The sequence below is a fragment of the Pleurodeles waltl genome, chromosome 4_2, assembly GCF_031143425.1.
Source record: "Pleurodeles waltl isolate 20211129_DDA chromosome 4_2, aPleWal1.hap1.20221129, whole genome shotgun sequence".
NCBI lineage: Eukaryota > Metazoa > Chordata > Amphibia > Caudata > Salamandridae > Pleurodeles > Pleurodeles waltl.
The window spans coordinates 427844267-427865530 of record NC_090443.1 but is presented as its reverse complement, the minus strand read 5'-3'; the positions used below and the strand labels follow the sequence as shown (position 1 = coordinate 427865530).

Here is a 21264-nt window from a genome sequence, read left to right as displayed (position 1 = left end):
CATGTGAGTCATTGTTTAGTAGTAGGGGTTTTGGGGCTTTGAAATCTCCCTCTATTTCTAGGGAATTGCCCTCCTCTATATTGTCCCCGAAAACCTCCTCTATACTGTCCCTGGTAAGTGGACGGTGTTGCTTGTGAGGTGCTGGCTTGTGTGCTTTGACCCCGAAACCCCCCTCGAAAGGGCGTTTTACGGAATGTGCTGTAATTCCCTCTGCTCTGCGGGGAGTAGAGTGCGCCCATGGCTTTGGCAGTGTCCGTATCTTTTTTGAGTTTCTCAATCGCTGTGTCCACTTCTGGACCGAACAGTTCTTTTTCATTAAAAGGCATATTGAGAACTGCTTGTTGAATCTCTGGTTTAAATCCAGACGTTCTGAGCCATGCATGCCTTCTGATAGTTACAGATGTATTAATTGTCCGTGCAGCTGTATCTGCAGCGTCCATGGAGGAACGTATCTGGTTGTTGGAGATGGTCTGTCCCTCCTCAACCACTTGTTTTGCCCTATTTTGGAAGTCCTTGGGCAGATGTTCAATGAGATGTTGCATCTCGTCCCAGTGGGCTCTGTTATAGCGCGCAAGTAGTGCCTGGGAGTTCGCGATGCGCCACTGGTTTGCAGCTTGTGCTGCGACTCTTTTACCAGCTGCATCGAACTTGCGGCTTTCTTTATCTGGGGGTGGTGCATCTCCAGATGTGTGAGAGTTGGCCCTTTTCCTAGCTGCTCCTACAACGACAGAGTCTGGTGGCAGCTGTGTAGTGATGAAAACCGGGTCCGTAGGAGGCGGCTTATACTTTTTTTCCACCCTTGGTGTGATTGCCCTACTTTTGACCGGCTCCTTAAATATGTCTTTTGCGTGCCGGAGCATACCAGGGAGCATAGGCAGGCTTTGGTATGAGCTGTGGGTGGAGGAGAGTGTGTTGAACAAGAAATCATCCTCGACCTGTTCTGAGTGGAGGCTTACGTTGTGAAATTGTGCTGCTCTAGCCACCACCTGAGAGTACGTGGTGCTGTCTTCTGGTGGAGATGGCTTTGTAGGGTATGCCTCCGGGCTGTTATCTGACACTGGGGCGTCGTATAGGTCCCATGCGTCCTGATCTTGGTCACCCTGGCTCATGGTGGTGTGAGCTGGGGAGTGTGATGGAGTTTGTGCTGGTGAAACGTTAATCACGGGCGGAGGAGAGGGTGGTGGTGTAACTCTTTTCACCACTTTTGGTTGTGGTGCTTGTTCCGTCTGGAACTCCAACCTTCTCTTTCTCCTAATGGGGGGAAGGGTGCTTATTTTTCCTGTCCCCTGCTGAATGAAGATACGCTTTTGCGTATGGTCCACATCAGTTGCTTGTAGCTCTTCCTCAAACCTATGCTTTTGCATTTGGGAGGTTAGCGAGTGCTCTTCTGTATAAGAGCCTGAAGCTGGGTTGCTTGCAGTTTGTTTCGGCATCGAAACTTTGTCTGCGTGTTTTTTCGGCTCCGAGGTGACTTTTTTCCTTTTCGGGGCCGAAACCTCTCGGCGTCGATCTGTTTCGGTGCCGCTGTCTCGGCGTCGAGCCGTGTCCACACCGGCATCTCGGTGTCGAGGCTTGTCTCCAGCACTTTCTCGGTCCCGAGAAGGCTGCGTGCCGGTGTCTCGACCGGAGTCGGACGATCTCGCCACTGTTTGGGCCTTTTTCGGTGCCGACGGTCGGTCACCGAATTTATGGGTCGAGCCATGGCCTGGTGGCAGTGGCGTCCCCTGGGCCTTGTAAATGTTTCTTTGTGTGGTTTTCGACGTCTTACTCACGGTTTGTGTGTCGTCGAATCCTTCGGAGTCTGAGTCTTGGATCGAGAAGGTACCTTCTTCTTCCTGTTCCTCGAACTCCCGTTGGGCTGTCGGTGCGGACGCCATTTGAAGTCTTCTGGCTCGACGGTCTCGGAGTGTTTTTCGGGACCGGAACGCACGACAGGCCTCGCAGGTGTCTTCGCTGTGCTCAGGTGACAGGCACAGGTTGCAGACCAAGTGTTGGTCTGTGTAGGGGTATTTATTGTGGCATTTGGGGCAGAAACGGAACGGGGTCCGTTCCATCGGCGTTCTTCAGCACGCGGTCGGGCCGACCAGGCCCCGACGGAGGATCGAAAAACTATCCCGAAGGGCACCGGAGCTCTTCGATCTTCGATGCGGTGTGGAATCTAAGTACGCCGATCCCGAACGCAACAATACCGACGAAAATCTTCCGAAATTAGCTAATTTTCCGTTCCGAAACTCGGAGCGACAGGAACACGTCCGAACCCGATGGCGGAAAAAAAACAATCGAAGATGGAGTCGACGCCCATGCGCAATGGAGACAAAAGGAGGAGTCACTCGGTCCCGTGACTCGAAAGACTTCTTCGAAGAAAAACAACTTGTAACACTCCGGCCCAACACCAGATGGCGAGCTATTGCAGAACATGCGTATCTACAGCGACAGATGCCATCGAACTTATAGTATCGACCAGGTACTTTGCAATGACATCCCTAGCGTGCATATCTGTTGTTTGGGTAACACCAGAACATATAATGTGTCCCAAGTACTGGAGGCTACAGGGATCCATGCTTTGCCTGTATTCCAGCAGGTGGAGAGAGAGGAAGTGAGTAAGAGGGATACCTTCTGAAATGCCTTGAGGTTGTTAGAAAGTAACTGCTCAGTCTTCGGACCACTGGCATTTGGTGATGGGTGGGTTTGCAGGCTGTTTAGAGAGAGATGAGGCCGTTTCAAGGGATGCAGGCCCTTGTACCTGCCCATGATTACTCCTTGAGTTGGGCAGCCAGACAAATGCAGAAACCTCAAAAAACTTTGTTCCTCTGTTGTGGGTGCTATATACTGCAGACAGCATTACTTGCTATGAGAAGCATCACTCCTCACAATAGTTGTATATAGACAACAGCTTGGGAACACTAGAAAGATCCACCTGGCCCAGTTTCACAGCCTGACAGTGGATCCACAGCTAAAAATTGTGCTTAACACGGACTCAAACCATCCTACTTTGTTCTAGTTCAAAATCCTTTACAAACAGGGAAGGGAGTGCTACACGGGCTACTAGGGGTTTGATGTGTAAAGGAGGGATGGTGTCTGCCTAGCTGCCAGTCTCGCAAGAGTGAGAGGATGGGACATGAAGCACAAACGTATGGCTTGAGTAGCGGTTGGATAACCCATGACATCTGGAAATCTGCCTGCCAAGAGAGGGACACATCTTACCATATCTACATACATGCCTGGCCAAAATTTAAAGTTATGCTGGCATAATTGTCAGGGATTGCGAGTAATGTTTGTTACACGAAATTTAAAAATAGATGACCGAGTAGAGCAAAAAGCCCAAGTTAGGGCAGAGTGATTATTGAAACATTTACTAAGCAGACCACCCAACGAAACTTAAGTCAATATGACTACAAATGCTCCGAAAGAGGGGAAAGGGCGTGTATAAACTATATAAGCATGAAAATATAAAATACTCAACAGGCTCCCTGTGGATATAGGAATACATTTATTACACACAAGGCCTGAGACAGAGTATGACTACCTGAAGACGGTATGCCCAGTGACCACAGTCCTGACCATCCAACAGCTTTCTAAAGAAGGGCACGCTACGGGCCCCACGCTGTCCAAAGACTATAAGACCACAACTATACTTGTTTTACCGAAAGAGCCTCAAAACTGAAATAGTCTTATTTACCTATACAAGTAAGAAATACTTCGACTGAAAGTTTGTTTAAATGAGGGGCATGCAGGTTGAACAAATGTTATTGGAATGGGACCCTTCATGACTGGGCTTTATGCCACCTAACGTTCACTAGCAACTAAAGTGAGTGAAAGTAAAGTACTGTGTGTGTATATATCAAAGTGTACACTTATGCTTATCGTAATACCCGCAAGGGTAAATTGAAAGTTTTGCTAAAGCATTATATGAAATACATTTTAACTTTAGAGGCAAACATTACATTGAGGAAACATACACAGGAACAAAACGTAAAACTGCACTAAAATAGTATTTAAATTAAAACTACAACAGGTCTGCCACATGTTTTTGGGCGAGAGCACACAACCCGACGCACAGATGTGCACGCAGACAGGCGGGTGTTACCGACGACTATTCCAATACATGAAACCACTGTAATACACATAATAGAATGCAACTGTGATGCGCTCTGAAGGCCTGTGCAGTGGGCCATGCGTGCCTAATAAGCATGCGCCAAAACGATCCTTCTCACAGAAGGAATCCCACATCACGATGCATGAGGCCTGGCCCAAACAATAGGGACACTGCGCAATTATTACACCCCTACAATAATAAAAGTAATCTAATCCCCCCGAATCCCGTGGGCCAAACATCAAGAGAGGTAGTTCTAACAGGTTCACTTTCAACCCCCACCCCCATCTCGCAGCTGTATGCTTCCCATTAAATGTATCTGGGTACACGGTACCGTTTATTCAATACTGAAAAGCCTGGGGGCGTTATCTGCCTTGGAGTAGTAGTCAGTTAAGTATAAAGAGTTCAAATACAGGCCTGCTGGTACACTTCTTGTACCCACGTGTTTAATGAAAGTATAAGGCGAAACTAACCAAAAGGAAGCGGAAGTCTGTTGATGGTCAAAGGCAGACTTAACATGGGCGACCAAACGGAGAGGAAGAAAAATTGTGGGCAGTTAATGCCATTGGCGCTCCACAGCGTCAGTAGGCAATGGGTGGCTTCATCTACCAAAGAACTATCTACTTAGACTTCATGTCATTACTACCCCCAAAGGACTATACCACAAAAATCCTGTAACCCCCACGAGCAGATGCCCCACACTCTGCAAAAGCAGGTCTCGTTCAGGCCGCTGCGCAATGACCATGTATTATAAATAAGACTGCACGGAAGCCAGGCCCACTTCAAAATAAGCAGGCCTGCTGCTATACGTCACGGTCCCAGCCCGCCTTTCTTCCAATCTAGGTACAAAAACGCAGCTCAGCTGAGAGGCTTACCGATTACGGGGCAAAGTAGTTCTCTAGCTAAAGGCAGCGATCTGACGCTGTTCCAACGACGACCTCTAACTCCCCCTCTCTCACTGCCGGCGTCCTATCGTTTTCTGCGAATGGCGGGCAATGGTAGAAAGGCTAACAATGTCAGCCGGATCGCCCGGAGCTCCAGTAAATTGATGTGCAGTCCAGAATTTGCTGGAGACCAGAGGCCTCTGATCTCCATCTCCCCCAGATGGCTGCCCCATTCCAGGAGTGACCCATCTTTCACCACTGTCAGATCTGGTTGGGGATGGGAGATGGGTCTACCACTGACCCAATTGTGGTTCGTTATCTGTAGTAAGCTGGCTTTGTATACATAATACCAAAGTAACGTATAGTGTGCGCAGAGTCCAGTGGATCCCCCACAGGCTTAACAGAGGCTATAATAGACAATATTCATGCTTTCTTTTGTGGTAATGTGGTTGAGTAGTTAGGCGTAGCAGAGGGTAGTGCTAAGCGTTTGTTGTACACACACAATCAAGAAATGAGGCACACACTCAATGACTAACTCCAGGTCAATTGTTTTAAGTATCAAAAATATAGTTACTTTATTTCTAGAATCAAAAGTATCTGTTGCATGTAAGTACAGTTTCAAGAATGTATCATTTTCAAGTATCAAATGCACTTTGTTTAGAATTCACATATAAAACAATTCACAGGTAAGTACCTTTCAGTTTCAAAAGTGGACACAGGGAAATTTCTCTTAGAAAGCAATGAAGTTCTGGGGGGAAAGTAACAACATAATTCACAGCTAAGAACTTGACTTACGATCCCAAGGTGTCCACAGAGGAAAATTAGGTGGACGTTGTTGGACTGTTGGTTGAGTTCCACAAGGCCAGGGGGCTGAGGGTGCAGGGGTACCTTTAGGCATTGGGAAATCTTCCCGTGGCAGCTCGCAGTAAGGGGTTCCTCTGGATTTAGACTGAAGACGTTGTTGTGTTGGTCAGGAGGGGTCAACCCAGGGTGTACTCAAGATTGAAATCGCCTGGGGACCTTCTTTGGACCGGTGAGCCACCTGGACACAGGCCGTGGGCGTTGGGTGAAGATCCTTTTTGGAGGTTTCTTTGTGGTCCGGGCCGATGTCCTCTGGAGATCTTGGTCTTTGGGAAGGCAGGCAGTACTCTGGGAGTTTGTAGAGGTCGCTGGTCCTGCAGGACGAGTCCTCTTCTTGTACCAGGATTCGTGAAATTGCAGACAGGTCGGTAGGGCTGGGGCCAAGTCAGTTGTCGTATGGAGTCTTCTCTGCTGGTGTGGCTTTTTAGTCCTTCTTCTTCTTTTTGGGTCGCCAGGAATCTGAAGGGCAAGGTACAGGGGTGTCCCTAAATTTTAGATTTAGGGGCATTACAGGGGTCAGAGGGCAATAGCCAAAGGCTACTGTTCCTGAGGGTTCCTTTGGGGATCAGGGCACATTCCTAGCCCTATTGGCTAGCACCCTCCAAAGCAAGATAGAGGATTCTGCCAGGAGGAGCTCACCTCAGCTCTGGGCACTTTAGGGGTGGTCCAAGCTGGGGTGGACACTCCTCCTGGTGACTACTAATTTTCCCACTGGACCTGCCGCCACAAGTGGAGCCTGGTCCAGGAGGCAGGCATCTCAACTAGCTGGAGTGCCCTGGGGCAGTGTAACAGGAGGAGTTGATGCTCACCACAAAGTGTTGCAGTTTCTGCGGGGAGGGGTTGTGAAACACCTCCACCCAGAACAGGCTTTGTTTCTGACCCCGGAGAGCACAAAGGCTCAAGGGGTCAGAAACATGTCTGTTAGTGGCAGGCTGACACAGACAGGTCAGCCTTACAGTAAAGGGTTGGGTAAAATACAGGGGGCATCCCTCAGATGCCCTCTGAGTGCATTTTCCAATAAATCCAACACTGGCATCAGTGTGGGTTTATTGAGCTGAGAAGTTTGATACCAAACTTCCCAGTCTTCAGTGAAGCCACCACGGAGCTGTGGAGTTCGTAACGACAAACTCCCAACCCATGTACTCAATATGACCACCCAGGACTTAGACACCGTAGGGGCATATTGCTCATGCAGCCTTGCCCTCACCAGTAGTACAGTGCACCCTGCCTTAGGGCTATAAGGTCTGCTAGAGGGGTGAGTTACCTATGCCACAGGCAGTGGTTTATGGGCATGGCACCAAGAGGGGGGGTGCCATGTCAGCTTTATCTCTTTTTTCTCCTCACCAACACACACAGACTGCAATGGCAGTGTGCTTGTGTTTAGTGACGGGTCCCTTAGGGCGGCACAATACGTGCTGCAGCCCTTAAAGACCCTCCCTGGCCACAGGGCCCTTGGTTCCACTGGTACCTTTTACAAGGGTCTTATCTGTGTGCCAGGGGTGTGCCAATTATGGAAACAATAGTACAGTTTAGGGAAAGAACACTTTCCCACTCAGTCAAGTTAGCATCAGATATATGAGAGGTGTGTGTGTGGTTGGGATTGGTAACCATGCCAAAAGGGGCACTTTCATACATTAGCCACCACTGCAGATCTTTTGTAGTTCCTTTCGAGATCTGGATCATATCCGAGAGATTACCCTGATGCTGCACCCACTGGAACTTCAGGTCCCACTGCAGAGCCCGCATATGCAAGCAGGATGCAGGAGGCCATGAGGCCCAGAAGCCTAAGAGTTGGTCTCACCGAAATTCAGGATAGAGGCCGAAACATCGGTATCATAGCCTGAGTATCCTGGACTCGTCACTCTTGAGAATAGGTCCGACACTGCACCGTGACCAGAAAAGCTCAGATGAAAGGGAGCATCTGAGAGGGAGTCCAGTATGACTTGGCACATTGATAGTGAACCCCAGCATGTGCAGGAGGTCCGCTGTGGTCTAGAGGTGGGAGACGACAGCCTGTGGCAAGCCTGCTTTCAACAGCCAGTTGTCAAGACTGGGGAAGACTGGTACCCCTGATCTCCGCAGATGAGCTGGAACTATCGCCAACAACTTGGTGCTCACACAAAGGGCGCTGTTAAGGCCAGAAGGGCTCGTGGCTTACCATGGCCTGAAGGTAATGCCTGTGGGCAGGCAGGACGGGAATGTGAAAGTATGGATTCTGCAAGTCCTACCCTACCATCCAGTGTCCCGGGTCCAGGGCAGACAGGACATGAGCAGCCTAAACTTTCTTGGACACCGGAAAGTAGCGGGAATAGCGACCATGACCTAATTCTGCAGTCAGCACCCTGTCTATGACTCACTTGACCAAGAGAGCCATGACTTGCTGGTGGAGCGAAGTGCGATGGTCCTCTGTCAGCCTGTTGCAAGTGGGTGGCTGTGGTGGAGGGGTGGACACAAAGGGGATGGAGTAGCCCCTTCGGACAATCAGAAGAACCTATCAGTCAGATGTTATAGATCTCCAGTGGAACAGGTGAGGGTGTCTCCTGCCTCCCACTGGGTGCCCATCATGGCAAGAAGGGAAACTAAAGGGGTTAGAAGGCTACGGCTGCTGAGGGGGGAGGGGTGCAAACGCCCGACCTCTGTAAACTGTAAACTTTGCACTTGTATAGCGCACTACTCACCCGTTAGGGTCTCAAGGCGCTGTACTCATACCGCTATGGAACCCCTTCTGGCTTTTTTCCCTGTGAGGTGCCCACTCCTGGGCAACCCCAGGGTGAAGCCAGGCATCCAAGCGCTGTTGGGGCCGTTGTGGAGATTAAGCAAGCTATTGCCCAGAGTTGCAGAGTGGGACCCATTACTTAGATTAGGCACTGAGGCAAGAATTATCTGGTCCAAGGTAATTGAGCCCAAGACCTGCCGAAGCAGGACTAGAACACTGGTCTTGAGCCAGATCTCTGCTTCAGGGTCTGCCGCTCTAACCATTGTGCCACACTTCTCCACTAGAGGGTGGACCACCTCTGGCTGGGTCGACCACCTCTGGCTGGTCGACCCACAGGGAGTATGGATACTGCATCCTCGGCTACGCAGAGGCTGGGAAGCCTGTGCGCCGTGGCGGCTGGACGAGTAATGACGCAGCTGGATCTCCCTTTTGTGGCCACAAAAGGAGCAAAAGGCAGACTTGGGTTGGCGAGGGGCCATGGAAAGGCCCAAGTACCTGTCAGTAGCTCTGCGATCCTTGAAGCGCTTCAGCGCTGAGCCCGTTGTCTCCAAAGAGACGGGAGCCATCAAACAGCAGGCCCATAAGTGATGCTTGGAAATCCCTGGAAAAGACAGTTGTTCTCAGTCAGGCGTGGTGGCGAAAGGCCACCGACGATGAAACCGCTCTGCCTAGCAAGTTGGTGGTATCGAGTCCACATCTGGTCATGAACTTAGCTGCATCTCTCCAGTCAGCAACAGATTGAGAAGTATGGCCCGGCATCCTCTGGAACCATGGGCAGCACCTGCACAATTGAATCCTATAGAGCATCTCAGTAACGGCCGAAATGGCAGTGTTCACGGGCGGCATTGCCAGGCTGATGGAAGAAAACATTTTCTTGCCTAAGGTGTCCAACTTCTTGTATTCCCTATTAGGTGGGGCAGTAGGGAATGCACCAGGATCTACACTGGAAGTGGAAGCTTGGACGACCAAACTCTTGGAGTAGCGTGTTGCGTGAGAAACTGGGGGTTCCCCTGGAGTGGGAGGTGGTGGCAGGCAATTGTCCTGTTCATAGGAGCACCTGTGCTGGGCTTGGACCAAGTCCCAAGCAGGACGTCTGTAAGGGCTTCACTAAAAGGGAGAAGCGGCTCGGAGGGGGGCGCTCCTGGCTGAAGCACCTCTGTCAAAACATTGGTCTTGGCTGTCACCAAGGTCAACTAAAGGTACAGAACTTCAGTCACACTTCTCACCACCACAGCAAATGACACTCCCTCCTCTGTAGCCACGGTAGAGGGAGAAAGCATGCGAGTATTTGGGGAGGTGTCCAGTCTACTAGAATCCACCAAGTCCTCATACCAGTCCACACTTGGATCTAGTGGCTGGTATTCTTCAGGGTCCAGCGACCCCTCCCAATCTTTCCCAAGTCCTACCCCACAGGAATATGGCTCTGGCTTGGAGAGCATGGCTCCAGACAGAGTGCTGGAGTCAGTGTTAGGCAACGCACCTCTGACTTTGTGTCGAAGTTGCTGATGAGAATGGCGATGGCGCCGCGAGCGTCAACATCAGGACCTCCCCCGGGGAAGGTTGAGGTGGTATGACCAGATCCATCTGTGGATCCAAGGGGGCCGAATGGCACCCAGGGCAGAGCCACAGGCAGGGAACCAGTAGGGGCCCTTCCCGAACCTGTAGGGCCTGAAGGCACGCCAGCAAGGACAGCCGGACAGTGGGTGCTCTGGCTCCTGGAAACTCAGGGAGGCACGGGGCTGACCCAGGCACAGGCTCAACAGTGGATCTAGGCCTTAAACAACTATGCTCCCTTCTCTTGTCTGAAGACTGCGACGGATAGGGGGAAATTAAAGACCTCTTCGACTTCTTGTTCTTTTTCTTGTGGGACTTACTCTAATGCCTGGACGAATTTGAGTGCGCCGAAGTTTTTGGGCTCCGCATCTGATCCTGGGACTTTCCTCTCAACCACGATTGAGACCGTGATTTTCTTTGATTCTGTCATTATTGTAGCACAAATAATATTAGTAGATCGAAAAGATTTTCACTGAAGATAAGTAGCTCTGATCAGAGAAAAGGTTGGAGACTCCTGGTGTAGAGAATGCTTGCATTTTTGTGAGTTTGAGCAGATGAAGATGGGCACGTAGTGCTGCTTGGCAGTGGGCGATATGGAAAATGTCACTTACCCAGTGTACATCTGTTCGTGGCATGATACGCTGCAGATTCACATGCTGCGCACTGTTCCTGCCATCTAGTGTTGGGCTCGGAGTGTTACAAGTTGTTTTTCTTCGAAGAAGTCTTTTCGAGTCAGGGGACTGAGTGACTCCTCCCTTTCGGCTCCATTGCGCATGGGCGTCGACTCCATCTTAGATTGTTTTCCCCGCAAAGGGTGTAGTTGGTAAAGTAAGGATACTAGAGGTGCCCATGCAATGGAGTAGAAATGTATGTACATAGTGTGTAGTTAAAGAATATTTATTTACATATTTACAAGTTACATGCAACTAAAACGGCTACAGGCTCCCAGGGAGGTGGGAGGGCGCATGTGAATCTGCAGCGTATCATGCCACAAACAGATGTACACTGGGTAAGTGACATTTTCCGTTCAATGGCATGTGTAGCTGCAGATACACATGCTGTGCATAGACTACAAAGCAGTAATCTCCCTGTAAGGAAATGCCTCCTTGGCATGGTTGCCCCCTGACTTTTTGCCTTTGCTGATGCTATGTTTACAATTGAAAGTGTGCTGAGGCCTGCTAACCAGGCCCCAGCACCAGTGTTCTTTCCCTAACCTGTACTTTTGTATCCACAATTGGCAGACCCTGGCATACAGATAAGTCCCTTGTAACTGGTACTTCTAGTACCAAGGGCCCTGATGCCAAGGAAGGTCTCTAAGGGCTGCAGCATGTCTTATGCCACCCTGGAGACCTCTCACTCAGCACAGACACACTGCTTGCCAGCTTGTGTGTGCTAGTGAGAACAAAACGAGTAAGTCGACATGGCACTCCCCTCAGGGTGCCATGCCAGCCTCTCACTGCCTATGCAAGTATAGGTCAGTCACCCCTCTAGCAGGCCTTACAGCCCTAAGGCAGGGTGCACTATACCATAGGTGAGGGTACCCGTGCATGAGCATGGTACCCCTACAGTGTCTAAACAAAACCTTAGACATTGTAAGTGCAGGGTAGCCATAAGAGTATATGGTCTGGGAGTTTGTCAAACACGAACTCCACAGCACCATAATGGCTACACTGAAAACTGGGAAGTTTGGTATCAAACTTCTCAGCACAATAAATGCACACTGATGCCAGTGTACATTTTATTGCAAAATACACCCCAGAGGGCACCTTAGAGGTGCCCCCTGAAACTTAACCGACTGTCTGTGTAGGCTGACTAGTTCCAGCAGCCTGCCACACCAGAGACATGTTGCTGGCCCCATGGGGAGAGTGCCTTTGTCACTCTGAGGCCAGTAACAAAGCCTGCACTGGGTGGAGATGCTAACACCTCCCCCAGGCAGGAGCTGTGACACCTGGCGGTGAGCCTCAAAGGCTCACCCCTTTGTCACAGCCCAGCAGGGCACTCCAGCTTAGTGGAGTTGCCCGCCCCCTCCGGCCACGGCCCCCACTTTTGGCGGCAAGGCTGGAGGGAACAAAGAAAGCAACAAGGAGGAGTCACTGGCCAGTCAGGACAGCCCCTAAGGTGTCCTGAGCTGAGGTGCCTCTAACTTTTAGAAATCCTCCATCTTGCAGATGGAGGATTCCCCCAATAGGGTTAGGATTGTGACCCTCTCCCCTTGGGAGGAGGCACAAAGAGGGTGTACCCACCCTCAGGGCTAGTAGCCATTGGCTACTAACCCCCCAGACCTAAACACGCCCTTAAATTTAGTATTTAAGGGCTACCCTGAACCCTAGAAAATTAGATTCCTGCAACAACAAGAAGAAGGACTGCCTAGCTGAAAACCCCTGCAGAGGAAGACCAGAAGACAACAACTGCCTTGGCTCCAGAAACTCACCGGCCTGTCTCCTGCCTTCCAAAGAACTCTGCTCCAGCGACGCCTTCCAAAGGGACCAGCGACCTCTGAATCCTCTGAGGACTGCCCTGCTTCGACGACGACAAGAAACTCCCGAGGACAGCGGACCTGCTCCAAAAAGACTGCAACTTTATCCAAAGGAGCAGCTTTAAAGAACCCTGCAATCTCCCCGCAAGAAGCGTGAGACTTGCAACACTGCACCCGGCGACCCCGACTCGGCTGGTGGAGAACCAACACCTCAGGGAGGACCCCCGGACTACTCTACGACTGTGAGTACCAAAACCTGTCCCCCCTGAGCCCCCACAGCGCCGCCTGCAGAGGGAATCCCGAGGCTTCCCCTGACCGCGACTCTCTGAAACCTAAGTCCCGACGCCTGGAAAAGACCCTGCACCCGCAGCCCCCAGGACCTGAAGGACCGGACTTTCACTGGAGAAGTGACCCCCAGGAGTCCCTCTCCCTTGCCCAAGTGGAGGTTTCCCCGAGGAAGCCCCCCCCTTGCCTGCCTGCAGCGCTGAAGAGATCCGTTGATCTCTCATAGACTAACATTGCAAACCCGACGCTTGTTTCTACACTGCACCCGGCCGCCCCCGCGCTGCTGAGGGTGAAATTTCTGTGTGGGCTTGTGTCCCCCCCGGTGCTCTACAAAACCCCCCTGGTCTGCCCTCCGAAGACGCGGGTACTTACCTGCAAGCAGACCGGAACCGGGGCACCCCCTTCTCTCCATTCTAGCCTATGCGTTTTGGGCACCACTTTGAACTCTGCACCTGACCGGCCCTGAGCTGCTGGTGTGGTGACTTTGGGGTTGCTCTGAACCCCCAACGGTGGGCTACCTTGGACCAAGAACTGAACCCTGTAAGTGTCTTACTTACCTGGTAAAACTAACAAAAACTTACCTCCCCCAGGAACTGTGAAAATTGCACTAAGTGTCCACTTTTGAAATAGCTATTTGTGAATAACTTGAAAAGTATACATGCAATTGAAATGATTCAAAGTTCCTAATGTACTTACCTGCAATACCTTTCAAACAAGATATTACATGTTACATTTGAACCTGTGGTTCTTAAAATAAACTAAGAAAAGATATTTTTCTATAACAAAACCTATTGGCTGGATTTGTCTCTGAGTGTGTGTACCTCATTTATTGTCTATGTGTATGTACAACAAATGCTTAACACTACTCCTTGGATAAGCCTACTGCTCGACCACACTACCACAAAATAGAGCATTAGTATTATCTATTTTTACCACTATTTTACCTCTAAGGGGAACCCTTGGACTCTGTGCATGCTATTCCTTACTTTGAAATAGCACATACAGAGCCAACTTCCTACACTCCCCAAAAGCGGTGGTCAGCCTGTAGGAGTTGTAGTCGTCGGAAATAATGTTCTTAATACAGCCTGTCCTACTGTGGCTTGTTGTGTTGCTAACACATCTACACAGTAATGCTTAGTGAATGTATGGGATGTAGAGCAGGTGGCTGCATTACAAATTTCTATTATTGGTATATTACCAAGAAAAGCCATTGTGGCGCCTTTGTTTCTAGTGGAGTGTGCCCTTGGTGTAATGGGTAATTCTCTTTTAGCTTTAAGGTAACAGGTTTGAATGCATATAACTATCCATCTGGCAATGCCCTGTTTGGATATAGGGTTACCTGCATGAGGTTTTTGGAAAGCTACGAACAATTGTTTAGTTTTACTAAATTGTTTTGTTCTGTCAATGTAATACATTAGCGCTCTTTTAATGTCTAATGTATGCAATGCCCTTTCAGCTACTGAGTCTGGTTGTGGAAAGAAGACTGGGAGTTCCACAGTTTGGTTTAGATGGAATGGTGATATGACTTTTGGTAAAGATTTTGGATTTGTACGGAGAACCATTTTATGTTTATGTATTTGTATAAAGGGTTCTTGAATAGTAAACGCCTGTATCTCACTAATTCTTCGAAGTGATGTGATGGCTATTAGAAAGGCTACTTTCCAAGTTAGAAATTGGATTTGACAAGAATGCATGGGTTCAAATGGTGGGCCCATGAGTCATGTCAATATAATATTAAGATTCCACGAAGGTACTGGTGGTGTCCTTGGGGGTATGATTCTTTTTAGTACTTCCATAAAGGCTTTAATAACTGGGATTCTAAAAAGCGATTTTGTATGTTTAATCTGTAGATAAGCAGATATTGCAGTGAGATGGATTTTAGTGGAAGAGAAAGCTAGATTTGACTTCTGTAAGTGTAGTAAATAACTTACAATGTTTTGTGTGGAGGCTTCTAGTGGCATAATTTGATTAGCCTGGCAGTAGCAAACAAATCTTTTCCATTTGTTCAGGTAACAATGTCTTGTTGTGGGTTTTCTTGCTTGTTTAATGACCTCCATACACTCTTTTGAAAGGTTTAAATATCCAAATTCTAACACTTCAGGAGCCAGATTGCTAGGTTGAGCGATGCTGGATTCGGGTGTCTGATCTGTTGTTTGTGTTGTGTCAACAGATCTGGTCTGTTTGGTAGTTTGATGTGGGGTACGACTGATAAGTCCAACAGTGTGGTGTACCACGGTTGGCGAGCCCACGTTGGTGCTATAAGTATTAGTTTGAGTTTGTTTTGACTCAGTTTGTTGACCAGATAAGGAATGAGCGGGAGAGGGGGAAAAGCGTAAGCAAATATCCCTGACCAGCTGATCCATAGAGCATTGCCCTTGGACTGAGGGTGTGGGTACCTGGACGCGAAGTTTTGGCATTTTGCTTTTTCTTTTGTTGCAAATAGATCTATGTTTGGTGTCCCCCAGCAGTAGAAGTGATCCTGTAGAATCTGGGGATGTATTTCCCATTCGTGAGTTTGCTGTTGATGTCGACTGAGATTGTCGGCTAACTGATTTTGAATGCCTGGTATGTATTGTGCTATCAGGCGAATGTTGTTGTGAATTGCCCAATGCCACATTTTTTGTGCTAAGAGACACAGCTGTGACAAGTGTGTCCCCCCCCTGTTTGTTTAGATAATGCATTGTTGTCATATTGTCTGTCTTGACAAGAGTGTGTTTGTGGGCTGGCAGTGGTTGAAACGCTTTTAATGCTAGAAATACCACTAGCAGTTCCAAGTGATTTATGTGAAGTCGTTTTTGTTGATTGTCCCATTGACCTTGTATGCTGTGATTGTTGAGGTGTGCTCCCCACCCAACCATGGAAGCGTCTGTCGTGATAATGGCGTGAGGCACTGGGTCTTGAAAAGGCCGCCCTTTGATTAAATTTACAGGGTTCCACCATTGAAGCGAAGAGTGTGTTTGGCGGTCTATCAACACTAGATCTTGTAGTTGACCCTGTGCTTGCGTCCATTGTTTTGCTAGGCACTGTTGTAAGGGCTGCATGTGTAGTCTTGCGTTTGGGACAATAGCTATGCATGAGGACATCATGCCTAGTAGTTTCATTACAAACCTTACCGTGTAGTATTGGTTTGGTTGAATGCTTGATATTACGTTTTGGAATGATTGAACTCTTTGTGGACTTGGAGTGGCAATTGCTCTTTGTGTGTTGAGTGTTGCTCCCAAGTATTGTTGTAGTTGGGATGGTTGCAGATGTGATTTTTGGTAATTTATAGAAAACCCTAGTTTGTGTAGAGTTTCTATGACGTATTGCGTGTGAAATTGACATTGTTGTTGAGTGTTGGCTTTTATTAGCCAGTCGTCCAAATATGGGAATACGTGCATGTGCTGTCTCCTTATATGAGCTGCTACTACGGCTAGGCATTTTGTAAATACTCTAGGGGCTGTTGGTATTGCGAACGGTAGCACTTTGAATTGATAATGTTTGCCTTGTATTACAAACCTGAGGTATTTCCTGTGAGATGGATGGATGGGTATGTGGAAATACGCATCCCTGAGATCCAGTGTTGTCATGTATTCCCCTTTTTTTAATAAGGGAACTACGTCTTGAAGTGTTACCATATGGAAATGATCTGATTTGATGAAGAGATTCAGTGTTCTGAGATCTAAGATAGGCCTTAATGTTTTGTCCTTTTTTGGAACTAGGAAATACAGGGAGTAAACACCTGTTCCTTTCTGTTGATAGGGTACTAGCTCTATTGCTTGTTTTTGTAGTAGTGCTTGGACCTCTATATGTAATAGCTCTAAGTGTTGTGGAGACAATCTGTGCTGTTTTGGAGGAACATCTGGAGGGAATGTTGTGAATTCTATGCAATAACCATGTTGGATAATTGATAGGACCCACGTGTCTGTGGTAATGTGTGTCCAATTGTGGTAGTATTTGGTTAGCCTACCCCCCACTGGTGACAAGTGTTGGGGTAGTGTGACATTTGATAGGGCTTGGGTTGGCGGGCTGGAATTTCCCTCTTCCTCTTGGGAATTGTCCTCTATAGGAACCACGAAACCACCCCCTTTGTTATTGTGACAGGTAGGTGGGTTTTGTTTGGGAGGTGGATGGTTCAGATGTCTGTTGCCGAAACCCCCCTCTAAATTGTGGTTTCCTAAAAGTGCCTCTGAATTGTGGGGAGTAGAGCGCGCCCATGGCTTTGGCCGTGTCTGTGTCTTTTTTCATCTTCTCGATTGCGGTATCGACTTCCGGCCCAAACAACTGATGTTGGTTAAACTGCATATTTAGTACCGCCTGTTGTATTTCTGGTTTGAATCCAGAACTTCGCAGCCATGCATGCCTTCGAATCGTTACAGCCGAGTTGACAGTCCGTGCTGCTGTATCTACAGAGTCTAATGCAGACCTTATCTGATTGTTTGATATGGTCTGTCCCTCTTCAACTACTTGCTGGGCACGTTTTTGGTGTTCCTTGGGCAAGTGCTGGATGATGTCTTACATCTCGTCCCATTGTGCCCTGTCGTAGCGTGCAAGTAGGGTTTGCGAATTTGTAATTCGCCATTGATTGGCTGCTTGTGATGCCACTCTCTTGCCCGCTGCGTCGAACTTTCAACTTTCTTTGTCAGGTGGTGGGGCATCCCCTGACGATTGTGAGTTCGCCCTTTTTCTTGCAGCCCCTATAACCACTGAGTCCGGGGTGAGCTGTTGCGTTATAATCACTGGGTCTGTCGGGGGTGGTTTATATTTCTTTTCGACCCTAGGCATGATAGCTCTTCCCTTTACAGGCTCTTGGAAGACCTGTTGTGCGTGCTTGAGCATGCCCGGTAGCATTGGCAGGCTTTGATAGGATGCGTGGGTGGATGCCAGAGTGTTGAGAAGGAAGTCATCCTCCACTGGTTCAGAGTGCATTGTTACGTTGTGGAACGTAGCTGCCCTGGCTAGTACTTGTGTATATGCTGTACTGTCCTCTGGTGGTGAAGGCTTGGTTGGATAACACTCTGGGCTGTTGTCCGATATTGGTGGATCGTATAGATCCCATGCATCAGCATCATCTTGGGTCATCCCAGTATGTGTGGGTGACTGCGTTATCAGTGTTCCCACTGGTGACAAGTGTAGTGAGTGCAGTGGGGATGGTTGTGGTGAGACCTGTGGTGGTGGTGACTTGTCTCTGACCACTTTGGCTTTTGGTTGCATTTCTGATTCTTGAAAGGCTAGTTTTCTTTTTGATTTGAGTGGAGGGATGGTCTGAATCTTCCCTGTATCCTTCTGGATTTGTCACCTTTGTTCCGTTTGGTCAGGTTCTTCTATATCCAGATCTTGCTCAAATCTGTGCCTTTCTTTGAGTTGCATCGAAAGCCCTTGCTCCTCAGTGTATGAGGATCGTTTCGGCTCCAAGGCCGTTTTTTTCGGTTCCGAAATTCCTAATGTAATTGTCTTTTTCGGTTCCGAGGAGCTTTTTCGGGGCTTGCTTGATTCGACAAGTCGATGCCGAAATTTTTCGGTGCCAGTATCTCGACCAGAATCGGAAGTCTTCGGCAACTCTTTGGCCTTTTTCGGTGCCAATATAATCTGGTCACCTTCCCTTCTGTGGGTTGAACCATGGCCTGCTGGCGGTGGTGTCCCCGTGGCCTTGAATTTTTTGGTGTGACCCTGGGTTTTGGACGGGGCAGGTTTACTCGTTCACCTTCGGATTCATCCTTGTCCGTTTCTTGGATGGAAATTCTCCCTTACTCCTCGACGTCGAGATCTTGTTTCGGCTTTGACGCCATTTGTAGTCTTCTTGCGCGTCGATCTCTCAAGGTTTTCTTCAATCGAAACGCTCGGCAAGCTTCACAAGTATCCTCTCTGTGTTCGGACGACAAACACAGGTTACAGACTCGGTGCTGGTCTGTATAAGGATCCTTTGCGTGACACTTAGGACAGAAACGGAAGGGGGTCCGGTCCATTAGAGTCGGACGACGGGTGTGGTCGGGCCGACCCGGCCTCGATGAAAAGTGGAAGCCCCGAAGGGCCGCCGAAGCGGTCTTAATGTCGGTGCCGATACCCTAGAACTAAACTGGTACCGAACAAGAACAATACTGACGAATTTTCGATACTTAGCTAACTTTCCCGATTCGAAATACGTAGCGAAGAGGAACACGTCCGAACCCGATGGCAGAAAGAAAACAATCTAAGATGGAGTCAACGCCCATGCGCAATGGAGAAAGGGAGGAGTCACTTGGTCCCGTGACTCGAAAAGACTTCTTCGAAGAAAAACAACTTGTAACACTCCGAGCCCAACACTAGATGGCAGGAACAGTGCACAGCATGTGTATCTGCAGCTACACATGCCATTGAACATATATATATATATATATATATATATATATATATATATATATATATATATTTATAGGGGTTATTTACATAGAAGGTGGGTGGACTGCATTTTAGAGGTAATTTGGTGTGAGGACGAGAGTAGGGATTATTGTGGGAGAGAGAGAAAAGGTGGTGAGGGAGTGACAGTAGGGTTGTGTTAGACCTGGTATACTAGGCGTGGTCTCCCCTGTCTTTTTTGCCTCTGCTTACCATGTTTTGACTGTGTGCTGGACTCTGTTTTGCTGTTTTTGGTACTCTTGGCACTTTACCACTGCTGACCAGTGCTAAAGTGCAAGTGCTCCTGTGTAAAATGTAGGTGTAATTGGCTTCTCCATGATTGGCGTATTTGATTTACTAGTAAGTCCCTAGTAAAGTGCACAAGAGGTGCCCAGGGCCTGTAGATCACGTGCTACTAGTGGGCCTGCAGCACTGACTGTGCCACCCACATTAGTAGTCCTGTAAGCATGGCTTAGACCTGCCACTACAGTGTCTGTGTGTGCAGTCTTGCACTGCCAATTCAACTTGGCAAGTGTACCCACTTGCCAGGCCTAAATATTCCCTTTTTATACATGTAAGGCACCCCTAAGTTAGGCCCTAGGTAGCCCCATGGGCAGGGTGCAGTGTATGTTAAAGTTGGGACATGCACTGATGTGTTTTACATGTCCTAACAGAGAAATACGGCTAAATTTGTTTTTCACTGTTACAAGGCCTGTCTCCCTCATAGGTTAACATGGGGGCTGTCTTTAAATAACTTTTAAAGATGCAGATTCCCTTTGGAAGCAGATTGAAATATGGAGTTTAGTGTCTCAACTCACAATTTAAAATACATCTTTTGGTAAAGTTGGTTTATAGTTTGTCAGTTTGAAAATGCCACTTTTAGAAAGTGAGCATTTTCGTGCATTAACCATTTTGTGACTGCCTTTTTGTGGATTTCCTGTCTGGGTCAGACTGGCACTTGGGCTGTTTGTGAATCTCCTCTAGACACTGACACAAAGGGAGCTGGGGTGTTGCCTGCATATCCTGATGAGCCATCTGAGCTGGAGTGGAGGGAGGAGTGGTCACTTACACCTGAATGGGCTATGCCTGCCCTCACATAATGCAGTCTGCAACCTCCTGGTGTGCGCCTGGGGCCTGGCCTGGGCAAGCCAGGATCTTATGAACAACAGAGACTTTCCTTCCAAGTTTGCCTACTTCCAAAGGCAGAAAGGGGTATAAGTAGTAGACCCCAAACCCCAGACTTTAGATTTCTTCAAGATCACTTTTGGATTCAAGAGGAACCTCTGCCAAGGAGAACAGCTGAAGAGAAGTGCAGCCCCTGCCTCTGACTGTGCTTTGTTGGGCTATCCTGTAGTTGCTGCTTCTGCCTGTGAAAGGGGACAAAGACTGGACTTTGTTGGGCATTCCTGCTTGAGAAGAATCTCCAAGGGCTTAAACTGAGCTTGCCTCCTGTTTTGAAGTCTTAGGGCCATCAAAGACTTCCTCTGCCGGCACCTGGACTCTCTGCTGAGACTCCTGCCCTGTTAAGTGGTGCCCTATCCAGTCCCTGGGCCCTTGAGAGGTGAAGTTGGCAGAACAAGGACTGAAATCCACGCGCAGAACGCTGTGCAGGGATATTTTCAACGCACCACCTGCAACGCGGCTCATAAATGAAGTGCCACCGGCTTCATGGCTAAAATCGACACTGCGACTGCATCACAGCTGGGAGATCCACTCATGGCGGCTGGAGAAACAACATGCAACACCCGCTTGTGGCTGCTGATAACGATGCAACGCGGTGCAGTTTTCTAACATTGTGTGACCAGATTTCTCATGCATCACCCTAGGCGTCAAAATCATCCAGACCCTGAACGGATCAGAGCTTCCCCGTCCGGAAATCGACGCATCGCTCTCTTGCGAAGGATAAAAATGATGCATCGCCAACCTGTCCGGAGAAGAAACAACACAGTGCCTCACTTGCGAGTAAGGAATCGACGCATCGCTGACTTTTCCCACGCACGCTTGTGTGGGTTTATTTTTTACACAAACCAGGTACTTTGTG

The 21264-nt window shown here is 48.7% G+C and overlaps 1 protein-coding gene across 2 annotated transcripts in view; it reads right to left on the bottom strand.

The window, feature by feature from the left end:
* LOC138292856 (epoxide hydrolase 3-like) overlaps positions 1–21264 on the bottom strand; it is a 122500-nt gene that overhangs the window by 23583 nt on the left and 77653 nt on the right. The gene's annotated exons all lie outside the window — the stretch shown is intronic.